This window comes from Balaenoptera ricei, chromosome 6 (genome assembly GCF_028023285.1).
Source record: "Balaenoptera ricei isolate mBalRic1 chromosome 6, mBalRic1.hap2, whole genome shotgun sequence".
NCBI classification, from domain to species: domain Eukaryota; kingdom Metazoa; phylum Chordata; class Mammalia; order Artiodactyla; family Balaenopteridae; genus Balaenoptera; species Balaenoptera ricei.
In genome coordinates, this window is record NC_082644.1 from 27177562 (window position 1) to 27191564 (window position 14003).

General features: G+C 40.6%; 2 long non-coding RNA genes across 2 annotated transcripts in view; one reads left to right on the forward strand and one right to left on the reverse strand.

Moving 5' to 3' along the window:
• The first annotated feature begins 1016 nt into the window (after positions 1 to 1016).
• On the forward strand, positions 1017 to 8788 carry LOC132366908 (uncharacterized). Its single transcript, XR_009503591.1, has 2 exons — positions 1017 to 1090; positions 8470 to 8788. It is a non-coding gene; the product is annotated as an uncharacterized LOC132366908 (long non-coding RNA).
• LOC132366907 (uncharacterized) overlaps positions 4831 to 14003 on the reverse strand; it is an 85928-nt gene continuing 76755 nt past the window's right edge. Inside the window, exon 4 of the long non-coding RNA XR_009503590.1 lies at positions 4831 to 5596. This is a non-coding gene — a long non-coding RNA (uncharacterized LOC132366907). The remainder of the gene's footprint in view (positions 5597 to 14003) is intronic.

Genomic DNA, 14003 nt, shown 5'->3' on the forward strand with positions numbered 1-14003 from the left:
GCCCCCCACCACTGGTTAAACTACAATATGCTCTATACACCGTGAATCACTTCTTTTAAGAAAGTTATCTTATGAGATGGCAGCTGCTTATACCTGGAAATGTAGAAAATACTTCACTCACAACGTTTACGGAGACTAACTGATGAGGAAACACCCACGGCAGAGACAAATGAGACGGAGCTGTGCGCTCAGGGATGCACGGGCTGGGATGCAGGAACCGAAACTAGCACCAAGTGGCCCCTGACCTGACGTGATTCTGCAGGGAATTGCAGCAGATACGTTTGCTGGGAAATCAGGCAACGCTCAAGGAGGAGGAGGCTGCAGATTTGTAATTTAATAACGAGGAATTTAAACTGTTGCCACAAGAGGAGGGGCATTTCTGGTAGAGCAAACCTCCATGCAGAGGCCTGGACTTGGAAGAAGGCGGCACACTCTCCGGACAAGCAGGATGCTGGGCGGAACTTGGCTGAAGTTTAGGAAACAGGATGGTGAGAAGAGTCTGGGGAGTCAGGTCAGGGCCACTCTGTGAGGGGCCCTGAGTGTGAGAGTAAGGAAGGGAGACCGCAGTCCCCAGGCAAGGGGGTGCCCAGGGAGGCACGGGGGAGAGGGGGGCATATGCCCACCTTCTCTGGGGGAAGATGCCTCCCCTCTCCCCAGGCCCCACAGGGGTGGGAGGCGAGGCTGGGGGATTTGCTTCAGAACACAGACGGGAATCTACTGTTATAGACTGTATCTGAAATGAAGAAAATTAGTAATCAGTAAGGAGTTAAAATAGAGATCATTTCATTTGGAATTAGACAAATCCTTAAAAGGTGCTACATACACATGGAAGTTCATTTATCTTCTGGTGCTGAGTCAGGTTTTGGTTTTAGTTTTGTTTGTTTTCCCTTTTTTCTAACCAGCCACAATGAAATCAGGGCTGGGGTAGAGTTCTCAGTAGCAGTGACTGCATTCCGGAGGGAGGGGCAGTGAGCAGGGTCTCACCTCCTCGCCTCGATGCAGCTCACCGAGCTCTCAGGGAGGAGGGCGAGCTCCCTGCCGTCTTCCGCGGTCCCGAGCCCTCGTCCTTCTCCAGCCCGAGGTCAGAGAGGTGAGCGGTCCCTCCTTCCTCAAGGGCACAGCCCTGCCTTCCCCTCCTCAGGAGTGTCTCCTGGGATGAGCCCTGGGTGTGGGGCCCTGAGAGGCTGCCCCCGGCAGCTCCCTGCAGTACTAAGGCCTCCTCCCAGCGTTTGCCAGCAGCTTCCGTGCTGGTGCTTGTTAGGGCTGCTGGGCTGGGAGGACGTGACCCACAGAAATGTGTCATTTAGTGAATCCACAAAGTGGCATCACTCAGCCCGGGTTGTTAGGATCACGTCCAGATGGCCCTCAGGAAACATCTGATAGAAATTGGTAAGTGTAGGTCACCTGAAATGCACCTAGAGAGAGGAGATCCTGGGGCAGGGAAGGGCTTAGGGGACGGCAGAGCCAATGATAGCCAGACACAGGATAAGATAAGGCCTGGGTGGGTCAACAGGGAGACATTAGATGAAGTCATTAAGGGAGCTCAGGGTCAGGTCTGGTTTCTAACTGTGATACTAATTTTTTATCAAATCAAACCCTGGCCATGTACTTCCTATGTGGAGTGAAGGCTGCCTTAGAAACTGGCATGTTTTTATATCTACAGTACTTCTCTCACTTCCTGAACAAGTATTGGCCTGGGAGCACGTCAGTACCCTTTATTTTTGTGGGGTGTCCAGGCATGCAGTGTTCCATTTCCAGCAGCATCGGGAGAGACTGACACCACCCTCAGCAGAGGGAGCAGAGCTGTGTTTGAGGGGAAGCATCTCCAGTTATACAAGGTCAACTGGTTCTCTGTAAAAAGTGACAGTGTCCACGTGCAGTCCTAAGGGCCCTTTTATCCATCACACATGACAGGCTGGCAGAGTAAAGACTCTTTTCTTCCAGCAGTGATGAGAATATGTTCCTGTTTTGATTTAAGTACATAACCAGAAACAGACTAAAAAGGCATTATAGAAACTATAGAAATGAGTCAAAGATCTACAACAACCAAGCGAACGCACCATCAAAAAATGTCACATTTAAAAGGGTAGGAAACCTGTGGCATTTTTTAGTCACTTTTTAGTGCAGCTTGAGGAAACTGGCAGCCAGATCCCCAGCCCCCTTTTGCAAACCTGAGAGAGAGCAGACTGATCTGCAATGTTCTAACCTGTCTGTGGGCTGCCTAAGGACTGGTCTTTTGACACCTAACTCAGAGTTCAGACAATCAAAAATGGCTCAGATCTCAGAATAAGGGAGCCATGGGAAGCAGCGGGTATGATTTGTAAAAATGGTTGCAAAGGTAACTATAGACCCACAGACACCAAGGACAAGAGATTACTGATTGAGGAGTACAATAGGACAGCTAAGGCCCCAAGAGTAAGCAAGAGTGAGACTCTTAGAAAAGCAAGACATTTAAAAGCAGATGTATAAATAGGAGAACTGGGGGGAAAAAACACACGCACTGGTCCAGAGACAACACAGGTCTGAAAAGACCCTAAGACATCACATTAGGCTGATTACAAAGGTCTTCCCCTGTGTAGAGCAAGTATAAGAAGACTGGGAGAGGTGGCTGTTTTTTTAAAATGCCCAGTTTTCAACAAAAGATCACCAGGCATACAAAGAAACAGTAAAACTAGGCTCATTCAAAGGAACAAAATAAATATCCAGACACCATACCTCAAGAAACAGGTTTTGGACTTACTGGAAAAAGATTTTAGAACAACTATCTCATGTAAGCGCAAAACGTTAAAGGAATACACCAACAAAGAACTAAAGGAAATCAAGAAAACAATGAAATGAAAATGAAAATGAAAGCACAACTTACCAAAACTCATGGGATGCAGGGAAAGCAGTACTTAGAGGAAAATATAATGTAAAAGCTTACATTGAAACAGAAGAAACATATCACAATCAGCCACCTAACCTTACACCTTAAGGGACTAGAAAAAGAAGAACAAATTAAATTGAAAGCTCAAAGAAGGAAGGAAATAATAAAGATTAGAGCAGAGATAAACAAAGAGAGACTAGAAAAACAATAGAAAAAATCCATGAAACCAAGAGTCTGGTTCTCTGAAAATCAACAAAATTGACAAATCTTTAGCTAGATTGACTAAGGAAAATTAAAAAAAGACGACTCAAATAATTGAAATCAGAAATAAAGACAAAGACATGGCTACATATTTAACAGAAATAAAAGGATTATAAGAGATTACTATGAACTGTACACTAAAAAACTGGATAATCCAGGTGAAATGGATGAATTCCTAGAAACACATAACTTACCAAAACTAAATCAAAAAGAAACAGAAAATTTGAATAGACCTAGTAAGGAGATTTAATTGGTAACCAAAAGTTTCCTGGCAGAGAAAAGCCTTGGACCAGATGACTTCATGGATGAATTCTACCAAATATTTAGAAGAACTAAGAAGAACCAACACCAATCCTCTCAAACTCTTACAAAACTTAAAGGAGAAGGAACACTCTCTAACTCATTCTGAGGCCAGCATTTCTCTGATACCAAAGCCACATAGACACTACAAGAAAAGACAACTGTAACCAACATCCCTTATAAACAATGATGCAAAAATCCTCAACAAAATACTGGTAAATCAAATTTAGCAGCATATTAAAAGGATTATGCACCATGACCAAGTGGGATTTATTTCTGGAATGCAAGGGTGGTTCAATATATAGAAAACCAGCAATGTCATATACAGTATTAATAAAATGAAGGGGAAAAGCACAGGATCATCTCAACTGATACAGAAAGAGCACTTGACAAAAGTCAGCACACTTACATGATAAAAGCACTCAAGAGACTAAGAATAGAAGAAACTACCTCCACATAATAAAAAGCCATATATGAAAAACCCACACTGAACATGATAATTTTTGGTGAAGGTTGAAAGCTTTTCCTCTAAGATCAGGAACAAGACAAGGATGCTAGATTTTGTCACTTCTGTTCAACATAATACTGGAAGTCCTAGCCAGAGAAATTAGGCATGAAAGACATCCAAATTGTAAAGTAAGAAGTAAAATTATCTCTGCAGACAACATGATTTTATATGTAGAAAACCCTAAAGATCCACCCCCCCCCCAAAATTGTTAGAACTAATCAGGGAACAATGTTTCGGGATACAAAATCAAAACACAAAAATCAGTTGCAATTCAATACACTAGTAAGGAACAATCCAAAAATAAAATTAAGAAAGCAATTCCATTTACAACATTATCAAAAAGAATAAAATACTTTGGAATAAGCTTAGTCAAGGAGGCAAAAGACTTGTACTCTGAAAACTACAAAACATTGCTAAAAGAAATTAAGGACACAAATAAATGGAAAACCATTCTGTGTTCATGGATTAGAAAACTTAATATTTTTAAGATGTCAATGTTTCACAAAGTGATCTACAAATCATTTTCAACAAGGGTACCATGTATTCAGAAAGGACAGTCTTTTCAACAATTGGTGCTGGGAAAATTGGATATTCACATGTAAAGGAATAAAATTGGACCCTTACCTTACACCATATACAAAAATTAACTCAAAATGGACCAAAGTCCTAAACATAAGACCTAAAACTATAAAACACTTAGAAGAAAACATAGTATAAAAATTTCATCACATTGGATTTGGCAATGATTTCTTGGATATGAAACCAAAAGTACAGACAACATAAGCCAAAATAGATAACAATATAACATATAGCTATAAATGCTTACATTGAAAAAGAAGAAATATCAAAACATAACAACAGAATTTAAAACTTGGATACATCAAAGAACATTATCAACAGAGTGAAAAAGGCAACCAATGGAACAAGAGAAAATATTTGCAAATCATATATATGATAAGGGGTTCACATCCAGAATATATAAAGAACTTTGTACATCTCAACAACAAAAAAATCAATCTGATTTTAAAATGCACAAAGTACTGCAATAAACATTTATCTAAAGAAGATACACAAATGCCCAATAAGCACAGAAAAAGATGTTTGTTAGGGAAATACAAATCAAAACCATAGTAAGATACTACTTCACTCCCTTTAGATTGGCTATATATTTTTTTTTAATGGAAAATAAGATGTGTCGGCAAGGATATATAGGAAACTTCGTGCACTGCTGGTAGGAATGTAAAACAGTGCAGCCACTTGCAAGACCGTTATGGCAGTTCTTCAAAAAATTAAAAATAGAATTACCATATGATCCAGCAATTTCACTTCTGGGTATATATCCAAAAAAGTTGAAAGAAGTGTCTCAAGGAGATATCTGTACACTCATGTTCACAGCAACATTATCCACCATAGCCAAAAGGTGGAAACAATCCAAATATCTACCAACAGATGAATGGATTAAAAAAATCTGGGATATACATACAGTGGAATATTATTCAGCCTTAAAATGAAGGAAATTCTGACACATGCCACCGAATGGATGACCCTTGAAAACATTAAGTGAAATAAGCTAGTTACAAAAGAACAAAAATTATATGATTCCACTTATATGAGGTATCTAGTCAAATTTCTAAAGCCAGTAAAATGGTGATTGCCAGCGCCTGGAGAAAGAAAGGAAATGGGGAGTTAGTTTTTAATGGGTAGCAAGTTTCAGTTTGGGACGATGAAAGAAGTTCTGATGGATGCACTTGGAGGGCATTGTGCTGAATGAAAGAAGTCAGACAGAGAAAGACAAACACTGTATGATATTACTTACACGTGGAATCTAAAACCTATAACAAACTAGTGAATATAACAAAAAAGAAGCAGACTCACAGATATAGAGAACAAACTAGTGGTTCCCGGGGGGAGGGGGGCAAAAAAAGGGTGGGGAGTGGGAGGTACAAGCTATTGGGTGTAAGAGAGGCTGCAAGGACGCATTGTACGACACGAAGAATATAGCCAATATTTTGTAATCACTGAAAATGGAGTGTAACCTTTAACAATTGTATACAAAATATACACAGTAAATATTAGTTGTTTTACCTCTCAAAAAAATTCTGAAGATGAATAGTGGGGTGATAGAGACACAACAATGTGAGTGTACTTAATGCCACTTAAAATACTTCAAAGGGTAAATTATATGTTATGTATATTTTACCACAAGAAAAATTTAAACAAAGTAAAAGTGCATTTTCATTTAGGTGAAATGTTAGCAATGAGACCCAGACTGATACAATGAGAAACAGAAAGTTTCCTGCCTATGAACTCCCTGTGGTACTGGGAAACTCTACTCGTCCCAGCCACTGCTGCAGATTTCCTGGGCACTCTGGGTGGGTGCCACCACGCCCACCCTCAATTTCATGTCAGTGACACAAAGTCCATTGCGACTGTACCTTGTTTGGTGTCACGCGGTGGCAGGACAGGACAGGACAGAATTTCTCAGTTCTTACCAGGGAATATAGTCATCATCAACTTCACACAGTGAGAGTCTCAAATTGCCCACAATCTTATCTAGCTCTTGCCAGCAGGAACACCTTTTTTATCTTAAGGTAATGAACTCTGAATCATTAATACAAATCAAGAGCTGAACGACGGAAAGTTACACACCCATGATTCAATCAAGATAAACGCCGAGAGGCCACGTGCTCCCACCCCCTGTGATTTGGATGCTTATATTACCCAGCTATGATGAGCGAGCCAGTTCTGACTGAAACTGCTTCCCACTGAAAACGGGTAGCGGAAAGTCTCCCAGGAGATTGTCTGTTAGGCAGCTTCCCCACTGTTTCTTGGGGAACACAGTGCAGTAAACAGATCATCTCAGGGGGCTGTCAAATAGACAAAACAGGAGTGAAGGTAACAAAATCAGCCCTTAGCTAACAACGTAAACTGGCATTAAGAAGAAGAAAATGGGGATTGAAAGAAAAGTGTTACTTGAAAGTAATAAAGCCAAAATCAGGAGAAAAAAGCAGAAAGCAAAACCAAAGTAAGTGTAAATGAGAAAATAAATTAAAATGAAATTTGAAAATGACCTAACAACTTTCTAATAGAGAGAAGTGAATCCAGTCAAGCTCTTCAGGCTCCAACCTGGAGGCAGGTAAAGTGAGGTGTGAACAATCAAGGCCACTTGCTTCTGTTCTGCAGGTGACAGCTGAGCTAGGACCCTTACCTGTGCACCTCTCCCCTGCATCCTCCTTTCATCCTTTCTCCCCTTCCCTGGTTGATTCTGGGCCTAAGGTAGTTCTTGAGGACCAGGCATTGGGTTCAGATCGATTTAGAGAATAATATACATCTTGATGCATCTTGAGGGCTTCCTATGACTGAGGAAAGGACCAGTAAAGGACAAAGACTCAGGAAAAACTGATGCTCAGAGAGGTTGTGTCCAGATAAGAGGGCAGAAAAGCAAAGCCTGGCCTGGAACTGCTCTGTCTCTCATTTCCCTGAACCAAGACGCCCCAGGTCGTGAGCTGAGCAAGTCCACACCCCTTTAGGAAGCAGGGAATGCGTTTTGTCCAACGCTGAACTCCTCATCGCTGGCTTCCAAACCTGGCAGGAACATCTGTGTCTATTCTACATCTCACTCCCAGTAGGGAGACAGAATTCACAAAGGCACCAAACAATCCAGCATCTTTGTTTCTATGTGGAACCTTGAGCAAAGATGGCAGATCCCTAAGAACAGAGCCACAGCCTGGGCTGGGACAACAGCAAAACCACAGCACATAGGTGTCCATTCAGGATCCTGAGGTCAGCAGTTCTCCAGGTCTTTTCTGACCACTGCCCTTGGGTGCACCCTCACCTCCTAAACCCAGCCCTAAGGTGACCCAGACTTGCCTCTGCCCCACCAAGAACACGATTGCATTGTAAAGTCTTCCTCCCTCTCATCCTCTCTTTCTTCTGTGTGCTCTGGGAATCTATCTCACTGCACGTAATTAATAATAATAATAATAAACAGGAAAATAAAGGGCTACTTCAATCATACCTTAGAATATTCCAGAGTAACACAGAAATTGACCATTGTGTAACTCTGAGCCTCAGTTTCTTCGTCTGTAAAATGAAGACACTCAGGGAGAAAGATTAAATGATATGATGCACCTCAAATGCTTAAAACCATGCCTGGCTCACAATAAACACTCAGTAAACGTCAGACACCAACCACGGTTCTTCACCTTGACACAAACTCCAGCCTCCCTTTCTAGATGCCACTCCTTGTAGTACTCAGGGGTGTTGTTTGCTCATTTTCTCACATTCCATTTGCCTTGGTGTCCAGAGCATTTCTTATCAATTTCTCATCAATTCCAGATTAATCTTCTTCCCTTACAAAAAGTGGGCACAACAAACAAAATGAGAAAGTGCCTCTTTTCCTTTATGATAAGCATCGTTTGACTATAGCCACCTCTGTCCTTCCAGGCCACTGTCATGTTCACGTTGAGATATATTGGAGTTCTTACTCCGGAACCTGTGAATGTGAACTTATTTGGAAATCTGGTCTTTGCAGAAGTCATCAAGTTAAGATGAGGTCATGACAGTGGACCCTAATCCAATATGACCTGGGTCCTTACAAGAAGAGAAGAGACATGCACAGAGGGAAGATGAAATAAAGACACAGAGGGAGAACACCCCATGACAGTGGAGGCAGAGATTGGAGTGATGATCTACAAGCCAAAGAACTCCAAGAATTACTGACAACATCATAAACTAAGAGAATGACCTGGAAGAGATTCTCCCGAGACCCTTGCCCTGCCCATGCCCTGCCAAGACACTGATTTTGGACTTCCAGCCTCCAGAATTATGAGAATAAATTTCTGTTGTTTTAAGCCCCTCATTTTCCAGTACTTTGTTACAGCAGCCCTAGGAAACTCATACAGGGAGAGATTTAATTCCTTTCAGTTTAAAGGTGCCCTGTACTGTTTGACAGGGGAGGGTTTTCAAAAGACCCTAGATATCACAGTCAGGTTCCTTTAATAAGTGACTCATGTATTTATTATTTATTTAATCTAAGGATAGAAAACTTATTGGCGATGTAATTCACTGACCATTTCACTTATTATTACTTGGGTATATATGGATGAAAAAGTGTTGCCACAGTAATTTTGCATTCCATTCTGACGATATTTTTTGGTAACTCTCAAATTTTCTTCCAATATGTAGGAGCTTTTCCTATGTCTGAATTTTCCATCAGTGGGAACTTTAGCTAATAAAGCATTTGCTGCAGCATACACAAGAGCTCCCCAGGGATCTCTTTCCACTGCTCAAGTGATTTTTCTCTTCTCTCTCTTCTAAAAAAGAAGGATACTGAATCATTAAAATGTTCAAAGCTCTGAGAGGAAGATAAGCCATTCAGGTTGAATGATTAAGAACATTAAAAAACACAAAAGAGAAGGCAGGAGTTCAAATCCAAATAAACTTCATTTGTCTAATGCACATCAAACATTATTTATTTTGAACTTCTCTCCCTTGGCCATAGCTGTAGTGTGAGGCTAAGTTCTGGTATTTCCACCACCTGCCCTTCTTCTTTCTTATGCACAGCTCCTTCTAGAAAAATGCCCTGACCTTCGACTCTTCTTCAAAACTGCTCTTCCTTAGCTCTTAACTGATCCCTCCTCAAGGACAAAGTGAAAGGTAGAGTATGCCAATAAAATAAGCAGAGGTTTTCAAGCATACCACAGGGTAATTGGGAAAATGACTGGAAGATGAGTCATGTGCTTCAGGTCCGGAGCTCACCCTATAGGTATTTAGGGTGCATGGCAGACAGATGCACTCCTGTCCATGCATCCAAACCAATGTAATATAATCTCAGAGACAGCTTATCCTTTTATTTTTTTTTTTATTTTATTTTTTTTAAATTGAACTGATTGATTTTATCCTTTTTTTAAAAAATAAATTTATTTATTTATTTTTGGCTGTGTTGGGTCTTCGTTTCTGTGCGAGGGCTCTCTCCAGTTGCGGTGAGCTGGGGCCACGTGGGCCTCTCACCATCGCGGAGCACAGGCTCCAGACACACAGGCTCAGTAGTTGTGGCTCACGGGCCCAGTTGCTCCGCAGCATGTGGGATCCTCCCAGACCAGGGCTCGAACCCGTGTCCCCTGCATTGGCAGGCAGATTCTCAACCACTGCGCCACCAGGGAAGCCCTAGCTTACCCTTATATATGCCAGAAGAAAGCCACCTCACCATAAAACTCTTAGAAGAGAACATAGGCAAAACATTCTCTGACGTAAATAGTACCAATGTTTTCTTAGGTCAGTGTCCCAAGGCAATAGAAATAAAAGCAAAAATAAACAAATGGGACCTAATCAAACACACAAGCTTTTGTACAGTAAAGGAAACTATAAACAAAATGAAAAGACAACATACGGACTGGGACAAAATATTTGCAAATGATGCAACCAACAAGGGCTTGATTTCCAAAATATACAAACAGCTCATACAACTCAATAACAACAACAACAACAAAACCCAATTGAAAAATGGGCAGAAAACCTAAATAGACATTTCTCCAAAGAAGACAAACAAATGGCCAACATGCACATGAAAAGATGTTCAACACTGCTAATTGTTAGAGAAATGCAAATCAAAACTACAATGAGGTACCACCTCACACCAGTCAGAATGGCCATCATTAAAATGTCTACAAATAACAAATTCTGGAGAGGGTATGGAGAAAAGGGAACCCTCCTACGCTGTTGCTGGCAATGTAAACTGGTGCAGCCACTCTGGAAAACAGTATGGAGGTTCCTGAAAAAACTAAAAATAGAGTTGCCATATGATCCTGCAATCCCCCTCCTGGGCATATATCAAGAGAAAACTATAATTAGAAAAGACACATGCACCCCGATGTTCATTACAGCACTATTTACAATAGTCAAGACATGGAAACAACCTAAATGTCTATCGACAGATGAATGGATAAAGAAGACGTGGTACACATATGCAATGGAATACTACTCAGCCATAAAAAGCATGAAATAATGCCATTTGCAGCAACACAGATGGACCTAGAGATTATCACATTAAGTGAAGTAAGTCAGACAGAGAAAAAGAAATATCAGATGCTATCACTTCTATGTGGAATCTAAAATACAACACAAATGAATTTATCTAGGAAACAGAAACAGACTCACAGACATAGAGAACAGACTTGAAGTTGCCAAGAGTGAGGAGGGCTGGGGGAGAGATGGATTGGGAGTTTGGGATTAGCAGATGCAAACTGTTATATATAGAATGGATAGACAACAAGGTCCTACTGTATAGCACAGGGAACTATATTCAATATCCTGTGATAAAACATAATGGAAAAGAATATGAAAAAGAATGTGTATATATACATAACTGAATCACTTTGCTGCATGGCAGAAATGAACACAACATTGTAAATCAACTCTATTTCAATCAAATTAATTTTTAAAAAAGAAGAAAGTCACCCAAAAAGGTTTTCCTTAAGTTGAAATAGTACTTACTCTTATCTATATCATCTAAAAGCCTGTATTAGGAATATATTCACTGTGGAAATGACTTAGAATCTACTTACATGAAGGAAACTTAAGTCTAAATCCCAATTTGAGCTGAAAATCTCAAGTAAGTAATGAGTATATTTTTTATGTTTAATAAAAAGGCCATATAAATGGTTTGACTTCTAACAGTTAGTACACAGATCTTATATTTGACATAATTTAGGTCGAGTGTATAATTTGGGAAACAAGATCAGCACAAAAGCACCATGAAAGAGAAAAGACGATAACTGAAAGCATTCCAAACACCAGCACAGAGAGACTGAGCGTCGTATAGTTCATGGTCATCCAGAAAGACATCTGAGAAATGGCACCATTTTGGAAGCTGTTCACGTGGCAGAGACACGGCTTAGTGAATACTGCCTCGGTTTCCCATGAACCTCCCTATGTGCTACAGGTAATGCAAAGGGTCCAGGACGGATGATGCTGCAGGCAGTGGGCTGCCTTAGAGGATCGAGCACCACGCTCGGGGGATTCACTGCTCTTGTAATGAGAAGATGCAGACCTGCTCCTTGCCTGGGGGAGGCTGGCCTCTCATCTCTCAGGCCTGCTGTTTCTCTAGCACATCCTTAGAATGGCCTGGATAAAATGCAGCTAGAGCCTTCACTCTTAGCCTATCTAGAAAGAGCACACAAGCACTCAGGGTCCATGTGGATTGCATCTCCCCACATATCTTGAGGCTATTTCAGTGGGTAAGGGAAACACTATTTAGGGGAGGATGCAGAGAAATTGGAACCCTTGTGGAAATGCAAAATGGTGCAGCCACTATAAAAAACAATATGAAGGTTCCTCAAAAAAAGTAAAAATAGAATTAGCATAATAAGCAATATCATCATCAGCATAATAAGCTCCAGCAATTCCTCTGCCGGGTATATGTCCAAAACAACTGAAATCTGGATCTTGAAGGGATATTTGTATACCCATGTTTATCACAGCATTATTCGCAATAGCCAACAGGTGCAAACAACCCAATTGCCCGTAGATGGATGAATAGATCTCTTAGTCCATTCAAGTTGATATAACAAAATACCACAGACTGGGTGGTTTACAAACAATAGAAATTTATTGCTCACAGTTCTAGAGGCTGACAGTCTGAGGTCAGGGTGCCAGTAAGTTTGGGTGAGGGCCCTCTTCTGGGTCTCAGACTTTTTTTTTTTTAATTTAATTAATTTATTTATTTATGGCTGTGTTGGGTCTTCATTTCTGTGCGAGGGCTTTCTCTAGTTGCGGCAATTGGGGCCACTCTTCATCACGGTGCGCGGGCCTCTCACTATCGCGGCCTCTCTTGTTGCGGAGCACAGGCTCCAGACACGCAGGCTCAGCAATTGTGGCTCACGGGCCTAGTCGCTCCGCGGCATGTGGGATCTTCCCAGACCAGGGCTCGAACCCGTGTCTCCTGCATTGGCAGGCAGACTCTCATCCACTGCGCCACCAGGGAAGCCCTGGGTCTCAGACTTTTGTTGCATTCTCTCATGTTGGAATCAGGTAGGGATCTCTCTGGAGCCTCTTTATGAGTCACTAAGCCCTTTCTTAGTGGAAGACTTAGTCACTTCCCAAAACCCCCTACCTACTAATACTATCACCTTAAGGGGTTAGGATTTCAACGTATGAATTCTGGTGGGATACAAACATTCAGACCATAGCAACTGATAAACAAAATCTGGGATATACATACAATAGAATATTATGCAGCCCTAAAAAGAAGGAAATTCTGTCATGTGCTAATAATATGGATACTCAAGGACATTATGCTACTTGAAATAAACCATCACGAAAGGACAAATACTGTATGATTTCACTAATATGAAGTATCTACGGTAGTCAAAATCATTGAAACAGATAGTAGAGAGATGGTTGCCAAGGGCTGAGGGGATGGGGGAGGGAAATTTGTGTTTAGTGGGTTTAAGTTTGCTTTACAAGATGAGAAAGATCTAGAGATCTATTCCACAACAATGTGAATATACTTAACACCACTGAACCGTACACTTAAAAATGGTAAGGATGGTAAATTTAATGTTATGTTTTTTTTACCACACTTAAAAAACTATTTTGTATTTCCTTTGCTTTTTTTCCTCTAATCCTTTCAAAACCTGGTATTGAATTGAACAGCAATATACGCATGTAGTTTAAAAATACCATTCATCGCGTACTCATGGCATATCTTTACCCAAAATGAGAAATGCTATTAATAATTTATCTTGTATGCTTCCAGAAATAGTCTATATATATTTACATGCACATATACGTATATGTTCATCTTGGAAATTTCTAATGGAAGCACAATAAATACATCCCTTTTCCTAGCTGTAAAAAAAAAATGTTTCTTAAATCTCATTATGAATAAATGCATTTGATAATCTTGTACACATGAAACTTATATAATGTTTTAAACCAGCGTTACCTCAAATAAATAAACAGATCAATTAATTAAATAACCTCATTGTTTTCAAAGGAATGAATTCCATATAATACTATATTATTCCATAAAATGGAGTATCGTAATTTCTTTGTGTTCACCTATTG